Genomic DNA, 9035 nt, shown 5'->3' with positions numbered 1-9035 from the left:
TTATAATACCATTACAACTTTAAATGTGATAATTATTAACATTAATTTGTAATAATAATATTTGCTAAAAAAACAATATCAATTTTTGTTGGCAAGAATTTATTAGAATTATTTAGAATTATTAGAATTTATTAGAATTATTTATTAATATTGGAGAAGTTTGTCGGGGGGGGGGGGAGGAGGAGATCAACAAAGGACATCATAAATAAACAAAACGATATTTATTTATTTTATGCCTATAACAAATATATATTTATTTTATACCCATAAAATAAATAAATATTGTTTTGTTTATTTATGTTGTTCTTTACTGACCGCACCCCCGACAAACTTCTCTAATCATTAATCTACGGTCACCTATCTACACCTCATTATTTATTAATATATTTTTAAAAAAATAAATAAATTTTCAAAATTAGACGATTTACATTTCCAGATACGTAAAATAAAACAAGAATCAATATTCTTTCAAAATGGAGGTCAATTATAATTTCCATAGGTCAATATATTGCTAATTTATTAAAATACATGATAAATATAAAGTTATTTATATTAATTATTTAAATATAAAGTATTTATAAATCGTAATACAACGGTCTTATCAATGAAAAATAAACTGCAATAATTTTTTTTTGTAAGTAAATATATATAAATAATATGATAAAATATAAATACTTAGATGAAAATAATATAGCATAGGCGTCGGCTTTAGTGTAAGCAAAGAAAGAAATTTAATGTACGACAAATATTTAAGTAAAAACAAATCGCAATAAAACTAAAAATTAAAATTATATATACAAATGATTGACTGTAACCGAATAGTAAGATGGTTGGGGGTGAGGTCAACTATTTGCTTAGGTCAACTATAACTAGCAACTATTTGCTGACGTTTCGGCCCAATTTATGATTAGGATGAAGATAAGGAGATAAGTCTCCTAAGTTTAGGTCTCTTAGTGAGTACAATTTTTGTTTTTTATTTCTTTTAAATCTAATTTTCTATTTTTACATATTATTACGTCTCTTGTTCATTTTAAATCTAATACTCTATGTTATTTATTTTTTAAATGTGCTTATAGTTGTACATCTTATTTATTTTTATTTTTTTGTTCATTATTCTATAATTTTTCACTGATATTTATATAATTTTTAACCCTACCTTACTTTACTTTGTTGGCATCTTATTATCTTCCACTGTCTACAAATTTTGTTTTAGCTCTGATAAAGCCCAGCTACAAAGTGGGGAAAAACAGGAAAATAAATATTTGCTTTTTTTTTTTATTCCTTTTTGAAAGCTCTCCATTATCATCTCCATCATAAAAGTTAAAATTATCATGGAAATAATGTTCATGCACAAACGAGCCATAAATAAAAAACATTATGTGTTGTAGTATGGAGAAAAGAAGAGTAAATAAAATTTAAAATGTTTATTAGTTATAGTATAGTTTTATGTTATAAACGCGAATCATATATTATTGCTTTAACCTGGGACATAATGCATGATGAGCTGGTTAGCCCGAAACGTTCATTATAATAAAAATTTTAAGGAGTGAAAAAAGTTAAATTTGAGCAATAATAATTTTCATATATATATATGTATATACATAGTTAACCGTAAATATTTATGTATAAGAAGATGGTCAGGGTTGCGGTAAAAAAAAAGAACAAATAGTTTATAAATATTTTAATAACCGACGTTTCGCCCCACTTTGCAGGGCTGTTCAAAGCGAAAGGTTGAACAGCTATTTCTTCTTTTTTTTACCGCAACCCTGACCATCTTCTTATATATAATAATAATCTTCGTTTGCTTTAGTCGCAACTAATTTTTTCCCAACTCTAACTCAATACATCGATTATTGTTAATTTTTGCCTGAATAGAGTGCAAATCTTAAGTACGATATTTGGGTCAGATAGTGGTTCGTGTGGTTAAGTTCTATAGGGTACTTTCTAGTTTTCTTTTCATTTATATTCAAGCAATATTTTATTTTTTCCTGGATAAAGTAATAAAAAATTCTTAAATGTATAAAATATACGAAACTCAAGTAAACGTAGCGGAAACTGAGATATCTAAAAACAGTTATGATCTATTAAAAACATCTTCGTCACAGTTGAAGGAATCGCTAAGCTAACTCATTTTTATATAAACGACCATAAAATGAAATGGAAAAACATTAAGAGATATTCTTGACTAAATATTAAATTATATAAATATAATTTAATATTAATTAATGATTTGGAGTAATAGACTTATTTATGAGATAAGTATTTGGACAGAAAATTGTAAAAAAGATTTTTGAAGAAAAAACAACACATAAATGTAATAACTAGGGATAGGTTTTTTACGTGCTAAAAAATCTGAAATATGTTCTAATAAATTGTCAAATATTTTTAAAAATATGTATTTATAAATTATGTAATATTCAACAATATAAATTACTAATTAATTAGTAATTTTATAACTTAAAAAAGTTACATAAATATGTATTTATTATATATTATATGAATAATATTTTAAAGAAATTATGTTAAAATATGTACAAAAAATGTATTTAAAGAAAACATAGCTGTTCAATAACAAGATATTAATTAGTAATTCTAATTAAACTAGGAGAGTGAAACAAGACTAAGATGAGAAAGGACCTTGGGAAGGAGGGAAACAGAGAAATGGTTTGAGGAGTAAACAAACAAATTATAGGAAAATGCCACAGGAATAAGACCCTTGCTCTTTTTAATTGATTCTAAGAAATTCTCGATGTAACTCTGAGTAAAAATTTATTATTACCACTGCTTTTAATTTGTGTTCAAAGATGAAGATATAGAATTTTTACGCACTATTTATGATAAATGATAAATTTCACCTTTTAGGTTTCTTGTGTTCTCTTAAATTTTACGTAGTTGCTGCGAAAAATGTATTTACAATTGAACAAATAATTTAAGGAAATACTTGATTCAGGACAAAATATCTAAAATTATGTAAAAAATAACAAATATTTCAGAAAATATGTGATTTACAACAAAATATTTAAAAATATGTGAAATAAAAATGGCTTCTTTTGGCAAGAAATGTCTTGAAACATCGTTAGTTAGTAAGGAATCGAAGATATCATGGTCAGGTAAAAATATGTGAAAACATAAAAATCCTATCCCTAGTAATAACTAACTAACAAGTTAAAATTAATTTATCAGTTAATTAATTAGTTACTCTTTAAGTAGGTACCTAATTAGGTAAAAATCTTTCGTTCGAGCGTGATACTGACCAGGTCACCTCCTTGCACAATCGTTGATCTAGTAACACCACTTCCCTACAGAGTACTCCTGAACCTAGCGGAACAGATTTATTTAGTTTATTAAAAAAAAAAACTACTTTTTGAGGTTGGGTAGACGGGATTGTTCCAGAGCCAACAGGGTTGACTCAGAGCTACAGTGTAACATAAAATAATAATCTGCCGCAGCCGGTTTCGAAACCGAGTACTTAGAGTTAGTAGTATGGTGCCTTACCTTTGTGACACGGCACTCCAAAAATTTTTTTTACATTAGATAATTTATGTAACAATTAACTTATTTAATAATGACGTTTTAAAAAATCATTTTACCAAAATAATTTTCATTTCGAGTTACAGGGTCTGGTATTCGTTTTACGATTTTGAATTTTATTTCGAGTTTTTCGATGACCTAATTGTTAAAAATAATTTGATCATTGAACTAATGCCCTAGAACTCCTGTCATATTTCATTTAACGCCTACAGGACCAGCGGTATCGTCAATACAGTTCGAAGACCCTAATTCGGGTCGCCCATGACTTGCAGGTATGCCTCAAACAAACTTGGCAGTATACTACAACAATAACCAAGTACTGTACTGAAATATATCAATATATGAGGAATAGTCTATTAACAGTAAATCAATCAACTTTTGCAAAGTTATATAATTTGAAAATTATTATAGGAGCATCTCATATAGATATGCTGAATTTGTATTCAAAATGGTGTGACATCCCAACCGATCCTAACACTATCCTCACCACGTATGCAGATGACACATGTGTGCTCGCAGTTAATTATAACTCATTAATTTTATCCCAAAATCTCCAATTCCATATCACAGCCCTCGAAAAATGGTGTCTTAATTGGAGCATTCAAATAAATCCCATCAAATCACCTTTACTCTTCGTCGTAAACCTAACGTCTGCCCTACGGTACTCTTTAATAATGCTGCTCTTACCCCTGTCGAACAGATCTTACCTAGGACTAAATCTGGACAAACGACTAACCTAGAATCCTCACAAAAGACTGAAAAGACAAGTAACTGCATGTCGATTTCGATTATTACAGTACTAACTGGACAAACGGTCTAAACTTCCAATTCATTACAAAAGACCGATCTACATGACTGTAATAAGGCCAATCTGGACATATGGAGTTGAGGTTTGGAGCTCCACTAAACCTTGGAATTCCTCTCGTATCCAATCCTTACAATCCAAAATTCTTTCTGAAATCCTCTATTCTCCTAACTTTGACACAAATAAAATCATCCATAAAGACCTTAATGTTCCATATGTAACCGATCTAGCCCGAACCAGGTATAATTCCTTCCATTATAAACTACCTAACCACCCAAACCAACCAGTTTCTAACCTTGCTTCCTCTTCCATTCCTGACAATCCTCCGAGGCGCCTGAAAGGAAGATGGCCACGAGACCTGCTAATATAAAACGTCATTAGAGTGCTACCGATGGGTAGTTTCTCTACACGCCTGTAACACTCCAATTTAACTTAGATCAGATTTACTAAATGTATTATAATGTACAGTTGTAAATAGCAATAATTAAATATTAAAAAAAAAATTTAAAATTAAATTTAAATGTAATTTTTTTATATTTTATCATATAATTGTTTATTTTATACTGTAACTATTTTGATTTCTTCTTTTTGCTCATTTGTATTTAATATTCTTTTTAGTTATATTGAAATAGTTTTAACCCTACCTTAATTTACTTTTGTGTCTTTTTATGCTACTATTTCAAAGGTTTTTTGTATTTTTATAGCTCAGATGAAGCTCTATAAAGTGGGGCGAAACTTCGGCATATGAATAGTTACTATTTTTTTTCACCTTGACCCTCGACCATCTTCTGAATATTTTTGTAATAATTGACCGTATTTGGAAAATATTGTAAATTATTTTATATATATATATAGTACCATATAGTAATGTGTGACCTTTATGTATATTAAAATAATGCTTAGATTCAATTATGGGGTCCAATTAGTCGCTTAAACCAAAATGGGCCTATTCAATTTCCAAATATTTCTCTTCTCATTTTGTTTATTGCGGAAGAGAGTAGAGCCCAGGGACAAATGCAAATGTAGGCCATTTTGAGAAAATTTATTTTAATTCATTCATCAATGTCCACATTATTGTGGCCACTTTTATTCATACGCTGCCTCCTGAATATATATAAATGTATCTATACTCGCTCCTCACGTCACCACCGTCATATAGATAATATATTTAATTATGTTCGTAAAGAGGCTTTCCATTGTGGCACTTCCTCATGCGACGCCTCCCATTGTCGCGGCGACAAAAGATTTCGATCCGTAGGTGGAGTGCTGTGTCGTAATGGACGAATAATGTGACTGTCTAATTTTTTTTTTTCGCTGATATAAATTTAAATAATAAATAAAAAAATTGGTACGGAGAGCACATCACACAACATTCACTTGCCACTTAAAGATGAAATTAGTCTTCAATGTTCTAAAACAGCTATTTACTTATTAAACTTCAAAATAAATAAGAGGAGAAGATGGCCGGGGTACGTCACATAGTTCCCGAGATATAGATTTCTCAAAATAAATTAACTAACTACTAATCTTTCAATAGATTTTTATGAAATATTGTTTTTAAAAAATCTATATCTCGAGAACTATTGGACGTAAATAGCTCTTTTATGGCTAATATTTCAGCAAATTTACTCTTCTTTAAATGATGTTCTTTTAGATTTTTTAGTGTTGTTGGTAGTTTTTAAGATATAGAGCTCCGAATGAAAAATTAAATTTTTTTTATCACTTTCAAACACCGCCATTTTTTATTTCCCCTACCTATACTTGGCAGACTCATCAATTTTGACCAGTAATTATACATAGTTTTCATTAAATTAATCAAAAATGGGGGTGAGATTACTGCCTTTTTTTCTTCCCGGCTATTGTACACATACATAACATGGGGTTATGGGGAGGATAACCATGGTTGTTCAAGTTGAGATATTTCAGCACGACTGAATTAACATTATACTTATTAATAACACAATATACTTATTAAACTTCAAAATAAATAAGAGGAGAAGATGGTCGGGATACGTCACATAGTTCCCGAGATATAGATTTCTCAAACTAACTACTAATCTTTCAATAGATTTTTAAGAAATAGTGTTTTTTAAAAATCTATATCTCGATAATGTTCTTCAATTTTCTAGTGTTATTGGTAGTTTTTAAGATATAGAGCTCTGAATTAAAAATTAATGTTTTTTAAGGTTTTGAAACAGCTGCCATTTTATAGGAACAACTAGAAATTAACATTTTGTGAGTTTATTTTGTCAAATATCATAAAATCTACCACTCCTACAAAGATAAACATTATCAACTATTTTGTAGTAAATTTAGCTAGCTTTAATTTGAGCGCTGGCAGACATCTGTACGTCCAATGGTTTACGAAATAAAGTTTTTCATAAATCAAACTTATTGTCCAAACAACTATAAATTAATTTATTTTAGCAAATATCATGAAAATTACTATTCCCTATGAAGGTAAAGATCATAAACTACAATATAGCTCATTAAACTAGCTTTAATCTGAGTGCTAATAGACATCTGTACGTCACATAGTTCCTGAGATATAGATATCTTAAAATAAATTAACTAACTACTAATCCTTCAGTGCATTTTTATAATGAAGTGTAGGTACATTTTTATATTTGTAGCTCTATTAGGGGTAATATTTCAGCAAATTTACTCTTCTTTAAATAATGTTCTCTTAGATTTTCTAGTGATGTTGGTAGTTTTTAAGATATAGAGCTCCGAATGAAAAATGAATGGTTTTTTAAGATTTTGAAATAGCCACCATTTTTTTATCCCCTCTACCTATACTTGACAGTCTCATCAGTTTTGACTAGTACTTATACATAGTTTTCATTAAAGTAATCAAAAATTAGGGTGAAATGACTGCTTTTTATTCTTTCCGGCTCTTGTACTAACTCATTTTTCAGTGATTCAATGTTTTAATTGAAGAAGCAATATCTTTTTTAACAATTGAACGTAAATACTTCAGCAAATTTACTCTTCTTTAAATAACGTTCTCTTAGATTTTCAGAAAATAATTATCTGCCACAACCGGATTCAAACCAGGAATTTGTATGATAGTGCCTTACCAATGAGCTACCCACTTCCACAAAAACTAATAAATAAGTTTAAAATAATAAATAAATTAGAAGAATATAAAAGAAGTTTAAAACAAATAAATAAGATTAGATAAATAAACAAGTAATCAGTTAATTTCCATGCAGGTGATAATGTATAATGCTAATAGTGCGATATTACTACCACGACAGTAGAAATACTTGACATGTCATCTAAGACAACTATGATGCCTCTGACTTTTATTGTTTTGATACAACAGCCACTCAGATAAAGAACTCTTAAAAAAAAAAAAAAAAAAAAAAAACTTTCAAAAGCATTATTTACAGCATCCTCTCACCAATAAAATATATTATACAACAAATATTTATTTTCTAGTTATGCAATAATTGATTTTATCATAAACATAGTCCCTGTAGGACACCCTAATTAAGCAATGGGCGTGGGAACACTAATTTCACCTCGGCCTAAGCCACATTTCGTGTTCAGCAAGCTGTCTACAGATCAGTCCCTATTATTAATGAGCCACTAACAATCCCTAAGAAGTTCTAGGTACTTGTAATAGTAAAGTTAATTATTCCTATATATCTAATATAAACTATACATTAATTAGAATGAACTAGGAATAAATGAGAATAATTACAAAAAAAAGAAATCGATATTATTTTAGAAGGAATAACAATACGGTGGCACAAAATTCACGTGGAATTTTATCGTTTTTCAAACTAATCGATTTAATGAGTAGGTAATTAGGCATTATTTACACATCTGGAAAAAATGGCTATCGATTTAAAATGATTATCGACAATCAATTTAAATCTGCGTCTGAAGATGACAGGATGTGAGAGGATCTCACTTGTTATTTATTTATTATTTATTATACATGTGCATAGAATAATATAAAAAAATAAATAAATTATTTGAGCAAATATAAAAATACTACTACTCAGAAGATAAAAATCATGAACTACTATATAGTAAATTTAACTAGCTTTAATTTGAGGGCTGGCAGACATCTATACGTCTTATGGTTTTTGAGATAGAGATTTCTCAAAATAAATTCACTAACTACTGATTTTTCAATAGATTTGTTAGGAAATATTGCTTTTTAAAAAAATATAATTCAGGAAGTATTGAACGAAACCAGCTCAACTCCACTTTAAATTATGTTCTCTTAGCATGTCTAGTGTTGTTGGTAGTTATAAAGATATAGAGCTCCGAATGAAAAATTAATTTTTCAAAAAACTAAAAACTATTTAACATAAATTACTCTGTTAGGGCTCATATTTTAGCAAATTTACTATTCTTTAAATGACATACTCTTAGGTATTCTTTTGTTGTTCCTACTTTTTGAGATATAGAGCTCCGAATGAAAAATTATTTTTTTTTTTTTTTAAATAAACTCACAAAATGTTAATTTCTAGTTGTTCGTATAAAATGTTGGATTTTTGAAAAAATATATCTCTAGATCCATAAGACGCACATATGTCTGCCAACACTCAAAATAAAGGAAATTTAACTTACTATAAAGTAGTTTATCACACTTATCTTCATAGGCGTAGTAGTTTTTATGATATTCACATATTAATATAAATTTGGCAATCAATTTATTTTAGCAAATTCATGTAAACTA

Source organism: Halyomorpha halys, unplaced genomic scaffold (genome assembly GCF_000696795.3).
Source record: "Halyomorpha halys isolate HHAL.00 unplaced genomic scaffold, Hhal_1.1 Scaffold502.1, whole genome shotgun sequence".
Classification (NCBI taxonomy): domain Eukaryota; kingdom Metazoa; phylum Arthropoda; class Insecta; order Hemiptera; family Pentatomidae; genus Halyomorpha; species Halyomorpha halys.
Note: the sequence above shows the minus strand (reverse complement) of the source record.